We start from the raw sequence: 14,581 nt of genomic DNA on the forward strand, positions 1-14,581 counted from the left end.
ATGATTATTGATACTTCTATAGTATTGCATTGCGATCGTAGGCGATACGATACTCGATGATGCGTGATACTCACATTTTATTAATTTTGAAAGTGCCATACATTTTTCTAATTCATATGGATAGTTGCATGGATTGTAAAGCCTTTCTTTAATAGAAACAAACTGGAGACCAAATGTTTAAGTCCCATCACGCATAATCATGACTAGAACACATGAAACGGTGATAGATTATTTATGTATTAGTTGCTGAATATATAATTTGGCCGACAAAAATTCACTTGGAGTCTGCTGTCGAAATTGGGAGCTAGATTGGAAGTTAATCAGGTGTACATAAATCTTTAGTAGAATTTATTAAAATCCAGTTGCATCCCAATTTAGGCACCAAATGTTTTAACATCAAGTAGATGCCAAAGCATGTAGGTCAAATGAAATCTTATTAGTCAATATAGTGTTAAGGTGAAGGGGAAGGTGAAGGGAGGAGGTGCTTTTTGTTTTAAAAGTTGTCAGTTAGTTACTTATTTCACTGATTAGATTCATGAATATGCTTATATATATATATATATATTCCCACAATGCATGGTCAATCAATGATGGCCCGCACACTATCTGGCATAATCCATTGTGTCCATGGCCCAGTTATCTTCAGGACTCCAGGTTGGTATTTAACATAACAGATCCTATGAGAGTAGCAACAATTGATCTAGCTTGGAAAATGAATTAAGAGTTGAAAATCCTTTTTCCTCTGAGACTGACACATCAGATTTTGCGATAATTCGGCAGAAAAAAAGGAATTCTAAGCCCTTTTTTGCCGAACTCAATTGTTCCTAACCCAAAATAGATAAAAACCTCTTTCCATACTCTCTTTTCCCAATCAAAACAAGAGTCAGAGAGAAGATCTTCGTTACCCACGTTCTCTCTATCAAACAAATTTGTTCTTATCAAATCAAATCAATTTAATCAATAGTTTTTGTCTTCTCAACAGAAAAAATAAACCCCCCAATCAATTGCTTACCATCTTTTTTTCATCCTACCAATTTCTCCTTTTTGAATCACTAAGAAGAAGAAAGCAATTAATAAGAGGTAAGAAGACTGCTTCTTTAATTACTTATTCTTATTTGATTGATTCTTTCATGTTTGTCAATTGGGAATGTCATTTTTTTATAGACACAGTTAATGTTCAAGAAGAGAGCAATCTGTTAAGTTTGGATTTCCCTCCAGAGAAGCAAGTGACCAAGTTAAATCATGGTAGTGCAGTGGAAGGCAAAGTATGATCCTAATAATCAGGAGAATTATGGAATTATTGAACATGAAGAAGATAGTCCTTCGGTTAATGATGTTGAAGAGGATAAGGAAGAATTTGACCTTATGCGAGGAGTTGATGACGACAACGATGAGGGTGACTTTGAAGATGATAAGGATGCGGAGCTGCTTGAGAAGCTTAGTGCCATTGATAAGAACCTTGAAGATAAGCTGGCTCTACTGGATCACACGTTTGGAAGGAAGGTAAGTGTGCACGTCTTTGTGTTGTGGGTATTTTGTCTTCCATTTATTTATTTAGTTTTCTGGTATGCCTTTCTTTCGTTTATGATACATACTTATATTAAGTTGCGGTTGATGTTCTAGGTTGTAGTTATACTAATAAGAAAAATGGTCCAAACATCTAATGAATATTGACTTTAGATCCATCGACGAAGATGGTGAAAATCGTATGTTTGCTCTAGAGGAAGAGATTAATGATCTTGCCAACGAGAGAAACGCTTTGACAGAGGCAAAAACACGCCCACTTTACAGAAAAGTAAGTGTGCACGTCTTTGTGTTGTGGGTATTTTGTCTTCCATTTATTTATTTAGTTTTCTGGTATGCCTTTCTTTTGTTTCTGATACATACTTATATTAAGTTGCGGTTGATGTTCTAGGTTGCAGTTATATTAATAAGAAAAAGGGTCCAAATGTCTAATGAATATTGACTCATCTTCTTTATGATCCACTTCTGTCCAACAACAAACTTTCCATTCACTACCTCTAATTTTATTTTGACCTCATCCCCTAATAGTTCACTGGAGAACTTCACTAGACTCTGATTCCCCCCATCCTTTCCCATTTCCAGTTCCTCTCCATCATCCAAAAAAACTTCTCCATTGGCATTACCACTGTTGTTGACTGCCACCAAGAGGTGGAAAGCTGTCTTGCGTGCAAGTTCTGTCGTATAGGCTTCACCTTGCATGGCTAGAATATTACCTTCACGAACATGCACGTTTATGGAATCTGGAGAGGAATCAAGATTAATGTAACTTCCACTCTTTACACTTACTGACTTTAAAAAATTGAATAAATTAAACCAAGTCCCAGCTGGGAAGTATGTGTCAACAGATACTTCCCCTTGCTTTAATACAGGGGAGACCATTATTCCTTTTCCGAGTAGAAACTGTGAGCTAATGCTATAGGTTTGGACGTCTTCAGGAAATGAGAAGAAAAGAGGTCGTGCAATCTGAACCCCTTTAGTGTGCGCCTCATTCATCAATGTGTAAAAGTAAGGGAGTAGCCTATATTGGAGTCCAAGCGACTTCTTTGCTGATTCGGCAACAGAATCCCATAGATAGAGCTCTTGACGAATTGTAAACTTTTCAGAGTGGTCTCTGGCGAAGGGATAAAAGGCCCCTAGCTGCATTGAAACAGAATTGTGAACACAAATTTATAGAAGAATTTGGTATGTTGGTATAATATATAAAGATTCAAACTCTCAGGTTATTGGGGCCATTAATAAAGGACTGCAACCTACTACAAGTTTCATTGCCGAGTGTCATGCTATTGTGGAGGGAGGGGAAAGAGCTATTGTGGAAGGATTTATTGATTGAGTCTGACTCAACTGCTTCTGTGCATGCCTTTGGAGGCAATGAAGTACCATGGGAACTGGAAACCAGGTGGCTTAATGCACTAGCATCACTCGATCATGCAGTGATCACATCTAGCTGGAGAGAGGTCAATTTCTCTGCCGACTGGTTAGCTAATCAGGGAGTTACCTTGGGACCTAATATGTGTGTAAATTATGTTGGAAGGACTCCACTTCTACATAAAGCGGAGGACCCCCATATGACCTACTTTAGATTCAAAAATCTATATAGGTGAGATTTGTTGCACTACAACCTATACTTTCTTTTCCTTTTCCCTTTGTTTACTATATGTAGCGCCTATATTTTCCTTAATACAATAATTACTTATAGAGAACAAAAGTTTTACCTGAATCCAACGCCGGAAAAGTTCTTCAGTTGTGTTCCTGGAGAAGCCACAGATATCAGCTCCAACCATTGGGATCCCGAACAGTCCAGAGTTCAAAATAGACGGAATTGAGTACTGTAGATCATCCCATGTGGCCGCGTTATCACCAGTCCAATGTGCTGTATACTTTCCAGACCCAACGAAAGTCGACCTAGAAAGTATAAATGGCCTCTTTTTTTATAACTTTGCTTAAAGCTGTATTTGTGGTTGGATTCTAGGAACCCATATAGATTGTGGACGTTATACTCCGTGACATTACGAAAGATAGTGAAAATCGTATGTTTATATTAAAAGTTAGTTCTACACTCTTTGGTCTCACAAAATCTGGGTGCATTTGTCATTTAAGCATTTTGGATTGCGTGTTCATTGAGAATTAGTGTATTGATGATTAAAGAAATAGGGGCATTACGGCTAAGGTTTTGATGAATTCCAGCATAGATGCATAATATTTGCATATAAGAGGAGGGTAAACAATAATTTCCTAAACTTTCCTCCTTATGACGCGACGATGTGAATATTCAACATTTTTGCATCTGTATTCTTTATCGTTCTTTTATGAAAGCACTTAAATGTGCCTTGCTTTTTCTATGCTTCCTAATGATATGTGTGTCTTCCTTTTTTGCAGAAAATGAGATGAAATCTAATAGATGTCTTTGCATGGAATGTATAGTATTTGACTGCGTGTCGACTGTCGAGGTAAGGTTCTGGCCAAATGATTGATTCTATATTAAGTATCACTTAATTATTATTTTAGGTTTACAATTTACAGAGATGAATAAAAAATTTGTTCTATTTCGTGTTTTGGTTTCAGTGGTTAGTGTGTTAATACCAGTTACACAGAGATGAAAAAAAAATTTGTTCTATTTTGTGTTTTGGTTTCAATGGTTAGTGTGTTAATACCAGTTGACAGTTGCCTCACATTCTATTATTTCTATATATTCCTCTTTCTTATATACAAAGTATCAAACTGCTGACTTAGCCAAAAAAATGATGCTTAAACTTCACAAGTTCCCGTGTTGGGATTTTATTCCAACCTTCCAGATAAAGTCATGAGAAAGCAGGGACACTAAAGATAAAAGACTAATAATATATGAAGATACAAAAGAGACTAACAAAACATAATGCAGACTGAGAGAAGGGAGACATCATTAAGCATGTCCATCAGCAAGATTCGGACGACCTACTCTACTCTACACAAAACACTGAACCCACTTAATCACTCTTCTATAGATGTGGGCATTTCCTTAAAAGCCCTTGGCCCTAGGGTACTAGGTAAAGACTCATGGTTATTTAAGAATACCAGGTCTTGGACGGAAGCTAAACCCTTAAGGGATTAAACTCCCAGTAAAATCTTGACTTCTATCTGGTCTAGGCGCCTTTTCAAATGGCCCTCAGGTTGTCTCGGATTCACAGTATAAAAGGTAGCATACATGAGGCTCCCACCAGTGTCGGTCTGGGGAGGGCCAGATGCAGATAGCCTTACACTCAGGCCGTTTCCACAATTTAAACCCATGACATCCCGTTCAAAATGGGATAACTTTATTATTGCACCAAGTCCTGCCTTTTACCATTGATTCACAGTACGCCCACCTTAGGAACCCCGAATCTGGGATGGAACGTAACCATTATTGGTCTAAGCTCCTACTTAACCATCTAAGTAGGGATTGATCATCACTCAAAGACCACAGGTCTTGGACAGAACCTAACCGATGGCGAATTGAACTCATCACACAACCTTCGGAGCAAGTGGCTTTCCAACATATCCTCGGAGTAAGTAAATAAACTAACTGAAAAAAGGAAAATATGGATTGTATATCCAGTAAAAGCAACAAGATTACGTTAAAGCACGCTGATTGTAGCCATCAAATCAACACGTCAAAGTATGAACTTGAAAAACATGTGTAAATGTATGGATACGGTAACACAATTTCGAAAATACTAATATTAATTGCAGAAAACAATGATAGATTATTAAAGAAAGCAATGATCATCACCATCAACATCTCTGTGTTTATTACTGTTGAGATGTTTAGTCCCACATGCGATATGTTAAGCCATGCATTAATATATATTAGTCTTGGGGCCTTTCAACTTATCACCAATTATCACCAATTGGTTTTAAGTTGGATGCCCATCTTCTACAATTACCCTATGTGTACATGGGTTTAAAGAATATATGAAAGAGGAAGACAAGGACTCACTCGGAAAGAAGAATTAAGTCCTCAAGCTACAATAGACATGTTAAAGCATAGCCTGAATTAAAATGAGGCATGAGGTTACGTAGGCTTTTAGTTCACACAGCAGAAGTGCACTTCTTCCTACCAAAGGCATTTTGACATGCCAGGAAACAAAAAATTACATGATTCGTTTCAGAAATTAAATCCAGTTGAGCAGTAAAATTCAATCCAATGTCAGAAAGAAACACCTCCTCTTCAGTATGTTTCTTTTCAGTCATGCAAAGAGGATTAGAATTGAAGTAGCATGTTTAAAGAATTGTTTAACAGTATCCAAGAGATAAAGATACATGTTAACATTAAACACTCAACAATTAATGAATGACTGGTCAAATCCTAAATTATGATTATGTATCAGTGTTTTATGTCGAATAAAACTATAGTGTAGTACCTACTATCTAATCCCACTTCTCCTCAGGTAATGTGTGCATGGAATAATATGATATACAAATGTAACATTGAGTCAAAACACTTTTTTATATTGTTGTTAATACTATATACATGACGATTCTTGATAGGCCACCCCAAGAAGTAACTTATACTGTAACCAAAACTATATTTGCAATTCCATTGCCACTCTACAACTCTTGCATATCCATACAAACCAAACTAAGTAGTATTGAACAAGTTTCATTAGTAGTTTTTCATTGGTGTGAGACGCAATACCTCAAAACACTAATGTGCTGATCAAGGAAAAACGGTAATATGAATGTTTCTGCCACGCACCCATCACTTAAAGGTGGAGTCTTTTGGAAAGAAAGATAAATGGAAGACCAGAAACATGGATTATTTCCTAGACAACAAACAAGAAACTATGGAAGTATTATTAGTTGTACTCTTATAATTAATATGCAACTTTTAGTTTCTTATGAGTACCATTAATATCTTATGCAACTATTTCATATTATTATTGGCACCTACACCTCACTGTTATGAGTTTTTCTTTTGGGGGTTCAAACACTATTATGAGTTGGCTCATGTGTTTTTACGATGAACTACAACAAGCAAATACATCATTTGGATGTTACATAGTGCATAAGAAATCTCGATGAATTATGGTTAGTCCTATTATCTCGATGAATCGTGGTTGTTGCCGCTCCGGAGAAGCTCAATCTCAATCAATCACTTGGCTTGGGGATCTTGCAGTGTTGATTATTTCGAGGAATTAGAGCAAATTGGTGAAGGAACTTACGAGTATGTCAAATATTTAATCTTTTTATCACATATAAATGGGTGAATGAACTTAAGACTGCATGTTGTTACTTATTATCATTCTATTTTAATGTTGCAGAGATGTTTTCAATAACGATCTTTGTGGAATAATTTAGAGATGAATGCTTAGTACATGTACAAGTCAAGTAGTTGGTTCTTAGAGGTACTTATTTCAATCTTGGCAATATTATCTAAGGGCACTATGAATAACAACATGGCTAATTATAAGGAATATTAAGTGTTTTGTGCAAAACAGTTTTTCACCTTAACATTTCTTTCTAGCAAAAAAAAAATCATTTATTCGCATCACTTTCTTATTTAACATGTAGTAATTCTAAAGGAAACATGAACTTCTTTAAACTTATTGCATGTAACCAGATTTATTGTTGTGATTTAAGCAAATAAGTTATGATAGCTATGATTTCAAGCTGTATAAACCATGGTTATGAAGAAGATGCTTTTCAGTGGTTTGTCCAACCTTAGAGCACCAAGAGATTTCACTATTAGAATAATTTTATAACATGAACAGGTAAAGCATATAAAGTCGAGTTCTAGACTACAATTCTACTTCTTTTGTTTGTTTTACTCGGTGTCAGCTTTATTGAAGGGAGCAACTCAGTACACGAGATCGATCACACCCCACATAAAAGCGGTTGAAATACTAAGCGAGGCGACTAGGACTTGAGTGTGCGTAATTCACAATTTTATTCTTTCCTTGCAGGTTGCAAGAGGAACATATACTTCTGCAATGCATTTCCATAGGGTGATACATCCCAAAAGAGACAATGGTAGAGAAAGCAGATGAAGACAAAGAATTTGTAGCCGGGCCCAAAAGGAGAATAGGAGATAAGAAACCTGCTGCAACTAGAAGGAATAGAGGTCAAACTCGTTTAAAGCCAAAGCTAATAACTGATGTACTGAAACCACAAAGGGCCAACTGTCGAGCAGGAAAGTATGTATTGAGTGAAAGTGAATTATCTGAGGACACTACGGATGATTCTTAGTATGATGTCATAGAGGTAGATGCTAATGAAGATTAAAGATGACACATTTTATTGTCACGCTATGGAAAGGGTTGTTTCATTCTGATTGTTAGATGGGTTTGTTCTCATTAGTGTCGTTGTACTGCTAAAATCGTTATTTTCTGTTTAGTTGATCAAATTGTATAACAAATCGCTTTTTCCTTGAATCCTCAACCCTGGGCTTTTATTTTTTCAGATTCTTATTCTTTGTGGTTTTTGTTTTTTCTAAGAATGGATCTTAAAGGTTTATGAAAGATTGAACCTATACGATTCTGAACTTGCTACATGTTTCAATTTCTTAAATGCAGCATGGGTTTAACTACAATGGGTCCTTAACTCCTTATCATTACAAGGCATTCATCATGAGTTTGAACACAGAATTTTAGTCTCTATAGGACCACTATCTCCCTTTATTTTTGTTATTGATTGCGTCCATTTGTGTTCAGATTTTGTTATTAGTGAATCGACAAAGCTTCAGCAGTTACTGATTTCTCGATTGGTAGGAGTAATTTCAGTCAATGTAGTTATGAAGGAAGCGTGTAATTTATTATGTAAACTAACCATGTATTTATTTCTATTAAACCGTGTATTTATTTCATGCATGTGAACCGTGTACACAATTGATATTTGGCTATCATACTGTAATCTTGGTCTAGAAGGAAACTCTAGCTTAATCTTATGATTAAGGGTGCCTAGGAAAATATTTCACCTTAGTTTATCTGTTTATGTCAAGATATTGTAATTTGTGTTGTTTGCAAGATTCTCTCACATTACCATGAATGTGTAGAAGTAGATGTGGCTGTACATCCAATTGTAATTCTTCATTGGACATGGTAGTGGATCAGAGTGGGTTCTACGCCGATTAGGAGTTATAACTACAAATTATTTAGGGTTTGTTTAATTGTACAAAGGTACCCTGCTTGGTCTACTAAATGAATGTTTTAGTATAAAATCTTCGAGAATTAGAAATGTTCACCAACGTCAAGAATTTTTGAGGATCCCAATAGAAGTTTATACACGTACTGTCAATGTAAAAGTTTTTATCAAAATGTTACATAATTATAGCAGTTCATTGAGCTGCTGGAGTGTATCATTTAAAAACATTGTTCAAGCATTTACTCTGACGTATATATGCTTTGGGAGTTGGGATAGGCTTATTTACTAAGTAATTTAAAAAGTTTCTTTGTTTCTCCTTGAGATGGAAAGTTACGCAGTATTTTTAAGTTTTACCACTGCAAAATATTTCATAATCATTAAAGAAGTGTAGTATTTCTAGGCAATCATGCATAGATTGAACCCAGTAGATGGTTGATATGTGTTTCGCCGATTGGAAACGGTGGATGCATAAATCAATTAAGTCCTATGCCATTTATAATGTTGTATATGACTCAAGTATGTTCAATCGATTATCCTACTCATATCAAGACTCAAGCAATGGCTTGATGCTTTGCTCCCAATGTACGTGATGGGTTCCAGTGACACCCAAGCAATGACCTGATGCTTTGCTTGCATTGTTGATGGCTTCTCAGTGAGACCTCAAGCAATGGCTTGAGCTTTGCTATTATAGGTTAAATTTTAGTATTTACTCATTGATGTTTTGGATATAAAATTTCTATCTATCTCAATATTCGCTTATTGACTCATAGTTGGATATGACGTAGGTTATGTGCAACTGAACAACAAGATGATCATTGTGTGCAATGAATATAATTTGGTTATCGCTTAAACATATGGTATGTTTTGAGTGTTCTATTCTTTGATTGTTGCGTTATATTTTGATAGTTTATATAGGTGAGGATGATAAGAAATGTTATTTAGGACAATAATAACCCAAAAATAGAATCAAAACCTTTCAAAAAAAAAAAATTAGAATAACATAAACCCTTCAAACAAAATATAAATATATTATAAGCAATGAATCATTAACTATCAATATACATATATTATTTATTCAAGTGGACTTTAGGCTTTTGAGTCATTAGCTATCTATGTAGCAAGTCCGGCTATAGGCCGGGCCAAATGGCTAGTTAATAATGAGTAGTTGAGAATGCTCCTAGAAGCCACCTCATCCCCTTTTTTTCTCTGAGATGGACACCTCAGCTTTTATAATCATTCAACACAAAAAAAAACAAACTCACGCCCAGTTTTGGGAACGCGTAAGAATCTAAAAAAAGAGAGGATAAAAAAACATTTCGTCAACAAAACCTTATAACCCAAACTTCTTCTTCTCACCAAACCTTATAACCAAAAAAATAAAATAAAAAACTCTTCGTCAAAACCCTAGTCCAATCAATCCATCTGCAAAAAATATAAAGGTTGTTAATTTTGTACCTAAAGTAGGGCCTATATATCTATTGGTTCTTCTTCTACAGATTCATTTAAAGTTGCTGAAGCAAATTTAAATTTGATAATTATTATTCCAACAATAGAACAGGTGTGTTTCTTTCTTCCGACACATTTTTTTTCTCTTTCAATTTCAATTAGGGTTTGTTTTTTTGTTTTTTTTGAAGGAATCCAATCCACCTTTGATGATATTCTAATTAAGATTTTTCGTTGAGTTCTGCAATGAAAGTTCTGCGAAAATCGAAAATCTTCGTTGAAACTTTGGGTTGTCGAATGAAACTAGTGGTTTAATTAGTTTTTTTAATGTTCCAGGCAATTTTTACTACTGGTTACAATGCGGTGTTACACATTCATTCTGTTGTTGAGGAATGCGAGATTGTTGCTCTGCTACAACAGATTGATCAAAAGACAAAAAACCTATGAAAAAGAAGGTTCTTTTTGTGAAGAATGGGGCAGTTGTTGTGTGTCGTGTTTAGGTCTACCCAAATAGCTTTACTTGAATTCTTAGAAGGCGCAGTTAGTGAGTTAGAAATGCTAATAAATTTGATTTTGGTTATGTGCTTTGCAGGTGAATAATATAATATGCATTGAGAAGTTCTCTGATTTTCCACAGTTTGGGAGGTTTACTCTTCGGAGCTAAGGTTGTAGAACTAACCTTGTCCATCAGTTTATTCCAATCATATTTGTTCTGACTGTTACCAATATTTTTTTTTTGGGCAGGTAAAACAATTGCTGTTGGCAAAGTAACTGCCCTTCCTTCTCTTGGTGGCAGTGGAGCTTAAATTGTTTTTCATAATATTAGAAGTAAGGACCCTGGTAATGCTTTAACTTTTCTCTTCTTCAATAGTATTTGATTATTTGTAGTATTTTTCTGTACGATTGTGATTATATATTGGAAATTGATTCCCCCCCCCCCCCCCACTTTTCTTCAAAATTCTCTATTTGTAAATTCATGTTCATACGATACTTGGTTTTTCATTGCACTTGACACACACACACATACACCATCAATTAGAGTCCTCTTTTTAAGTTAAATTAAAATCTACCTTGTAAGAGGAACATGATATTGATTTTTTTAACTGGAAACCACTTTTCCATATTATTAAATCTTTCCTATAATTATATTGCAGGCGGCTGAAAATTATGATGAGGACTGTAGCATGTGTAAACGATCATTTACAGTTGTAATATTGAATTGAAGTCCCAATGGTACCATAAAGGCTACAGTTATCTGTTATGCAGTTATCTGTTCTACTTGCAGCTGGAAAATAAACTATTGCCAATTCTATGGTGAACTCCTTCCTTCTCGGGTTAAGCTTCGGAAAGTTGAATATAAGTGGACCAAGAAAGTCGGTCCTGCTTGAGACCATAGCTTTTCCTTGTAGAGTATGTACATAACTATCTCTTATACTTTCAAATGTTCTGTTCGAAGTTTTGATGGTTGACGTAGTGATCCAAGTTTTATATGATAGATACTAAAAGTAGATTGGCATTCATATATTTCACACTGTAGTAATGAAAGATTCATGCAAACAATTTGGTGGTCATGAAGTAGGCACATCTCAGATATTAAGTACTGTAGTTTTAGTCACCAACTTTTTATAGTTTTCTTCTTCTCATCTTCTTTCTATATTGTTTTAGGTGTTTTTTATATCTATTTTAGGACAGAATTTGGTATTGGAATTTAGTTCAGATCAAGTTAGCATTTAATCTCTAAATTGTCTCAATTTGTTATTGTAAGACCCCAAATTATTTTTACATTATTTCATAACAATATTTAGTATTTCGGCATTTGATATTTATTTCTTGGTCAACGGGCTATTAAATATGGGTTTTACTTTTTGATAGAAAATAGAAAAGAGGGAAACCAAGTATTTTGAATTTTGAATTTTTGTGTAGAGGTTTTTAATAGTTGGAAAGTTTTCAAAAGACATGTTAATATAAGGTATGTAATAAATAGAATATTTTTAATAGAAAATAATATTCTATATTAGGAATAGAGATAGTTGGTAAAATAGGAAGTTTCTAAAAATAATTAAGCATAATATATGGTAGATAATTCTTGGAATGGAATGATTTATCATAAGTTCAGGGTTTTCAGAAAAACAAGGTTTTTCTTAAGAATTAAACAATTTTAACTAAAAGAAAGAAGAACGGAGACAGAGTGGATTGTGCAAGCTAGCTTGGGATTATTTTTCTCGCATAATTCTTCTATATTCTTTTTCGCGATACGAGCGAGGTGAGTAGTTAGTTTTTCTACTTCACGTGTATACAGAAACAGCTTTACTGTCCAATGTTTTCACTCATTTTTACTGCTTATTCTTCTTTCATTATTCTTCGTCCTGTCGTTATTGTTAAACTGGTTAAATGTTAGTATATGGTTTTGCTTAATTATTGAAACTATCGGAACTGGTGGAACTCTGAAAATGAAGTGCTGAAGCTTTATGAGCTCGTTAATGGTGGTGCGAGCCCAAGAATCGTCATGCTTTTATTTGTTTGAACTTTTTTGCTGTGGTTTGAACTTTTATTGTTGTGGTGTGGTTGAAGAGTGTTTCGTTGTTGTGTAAAGTGTTGGGTATGTGAATTGAGGTTTGGTTGGGTTCTGTCGAAGCTTGGAAGTGGTCGTTAATGGCGGTGCGAACCAAAAATCGTTAGGACTATTAATTGAAATTGAAGGTGGTCATAATCTAGTTTGTTTTGGGTTGAACTAACGGTTAGTGGTAGTGGGTGTGTGTGAGTGTTGATGAGAGGTGTTGTTGGGAGCTTTGAATTCGGCGTTAATGGTGGCGTGAATCCAGATCTAGTTTGGATGAAGATGATTGATTCAATGATTTAAGGTTTTTGTTTTTATTACAGTTGTAGGGGTTTGGATGGGGATTAAAACCACTGGGATGAGGGTGGCGGACGAGTGGTGGCTGGTGGTGGAGGAGAGCTGCTCACTAGGTGAAGAAGACGACTTGTTGGGCCTTAGTTGGGCTTGGGCCCGAACAACTCATTTTGTTTGGTTAGGCCAGTTTCATTTTAGTGGTTTGTGGGCCGGACCAATTTGTTTGTTTTCTTGGGTCGGAACAAAGTTGGTTTGTTTCCTTTGGGCCGGTTTTCTAATTTTATGTGGGCTGGTCCTTATATCCCCAATTGGGTCAGGTTGAATAAATGGGTTGGTTTTAGACTTTTGGGCTTGGGCTTTTCCCTTTGTTTTGTTTTGGTTAATTGGGTTAGGACTATGGGTGGAAGTGTTTAAACACGGATTTGGGTTAGGACCTGTTTGGATGACCACCGGTTTAGGGCAGTTGACTGTTGGGCTTGACCTGTTGACCAGTCAACCTTTAACCGTTTATCTTTGACTGTTGACTGTTTAATTGTGCTACATTTTTATATATATTAAATTTAATGGATTAATCAAATGGTAGAATGTGGTGGAAGCTTATATAAATTTGTTTGTCATTATCTAAGAAAGATTTGACGTTGATATTGTGTATTTATGGACACGTGACGAGAGTGAAATTTTTGGATATATAATATTCCTAAAATGCTATAAAAATGTTATGCAGTACGTTTGGAGCAATTGTGATATTATGTGGTATGTTGGAATTATTGTTCTGTTAAATAATATCATATGTTAGGATAGATTAAATACAATATTTTTGGAGAAATAAATGTAAACGCTCCATCATTATATCTGTGAGATGCTACTATGAGGTAGTATAATATTTGTGGATATTTCCAACGGGATTGTGGCTTAGTGCAATAATTTATTTGGCACGCGAAAGAATGAAAGTTGTTATAAGATATATACGTATGACACCTAAATAAATTACGTAACGAAAATTCTAGAACCTAGCTACCACAACTCATGTGATTTGGCCCTTGTGATGGGCGTATGTGATTTGATTGGCCCTTCTGGCGTTTTAGTGAATCTGAATGGCCCTTCTGGCGTAGCCGAATAGTGGTTTGATTATTTCGTTCGTAAAATTAGAACGAGAGGCGCGATATTTTATGCCTAGTGGCAGTACCCGCATAATGGTGTTCGTGTGGGGTTACCTGGTATGCGATATCCCGCTTAGGGTAACTACACACGTAGTGGTTCATTATGTGAGGGGAGGCATGTGGATGTACATGTTCGGCGTTGGCAAGCGATTGTGGTAGCCAGGGAAACTAGGTAAGACATAGAGACGGTGTGATTATAGAGGCACTTGAAGAAACTTTAAACAATAATTTTGATGATATATTAAAGTGTACGTTAAATATATAATTAATGATTTATTGTAAGCTATGTTGCATTCACAATGGTTTTGCAGAAGGGTGGGTTGAATTGATTATTTATGTATGTGTGACTCACTCTGTGGTTAGGCCTATACCAGTGTAAGTATATAGTAAGTTTTAGTTGATCTAGTACGGTTTGAAGCTAAGGCGCCTCAGTGGAGGAACTACCTGCCTTAACTATTGTACTTAAGTTGTATTATTCGTTGGATGTTAAGGCGCCTCGGTGGAGGAG

General features: G+C 35.5%; 1 long non-coding RNA gene and 1 pseudogene across 3 annotated transcripts; one reads left to right on the forward strand and one right to left on the reverse strand.

The window, feature by feature from the left end:
- The first annotated feature begins 708 nt into the window (after window positions 1–708).
- Window positions 709–7,816, forward strand: LOC147515546 (uncharacterized). 2 transcript variants are annotated; one of them, XR_015210707.1, is made up of 6 exons: window positions 709–1,080; window positions 1,165–1,503; window positions 1,681–1,795; window positions 2,744–3,121; window positions 3,901–3,971; window positions 7,443–7,816. It is a non-coding gene; the product is annotated as an uncharacterized LOC147515546 (long non-coding RNA). The 2 variants fall into 2 exon arrangements; XR_015210709.1 differs by lacking the exons at window positions 709–1,080; window positions 1,165–1,503; window positions 1,681–1,795; window positions 2,744–3,121; window positions 3,901–3,971 and adding exons at window positions 3,978–6,703; window positions 6,801–6,884.
- Window positions 1,912–3,535, reverse strand: LOC147515547 (alpha-glucosidase-like; annotated as a pseudogene). Its single transcript, XR_015212980.1, has 2 exons — window positions 3,237–3,535; window positions 1,912–2,661 (listed from the first exon to the last, which is right to left on the reverse strand). The product of XR_015212980.1 is annotated as an alpha-glucosidase-like (transcript).
- Window positions 7,817–14,581: the final 6,765 nt, after the last annotated feature.

This window comes from Coptis chinensis, chromosome 2 (genome assembly GCF_015680905.1).
Source record: "Coptis chinensis isolate HL-2020 chromosome 2, ASM1568090v1, whole genome shotgun sequence".
Classification (NCBI taxonomy): Eukaryota; Viridiplantae; Streptophyta; class Magnoliopsida; order Ranunculales; family Ranunculaceae; genus Coptis; species Coptis chinensis.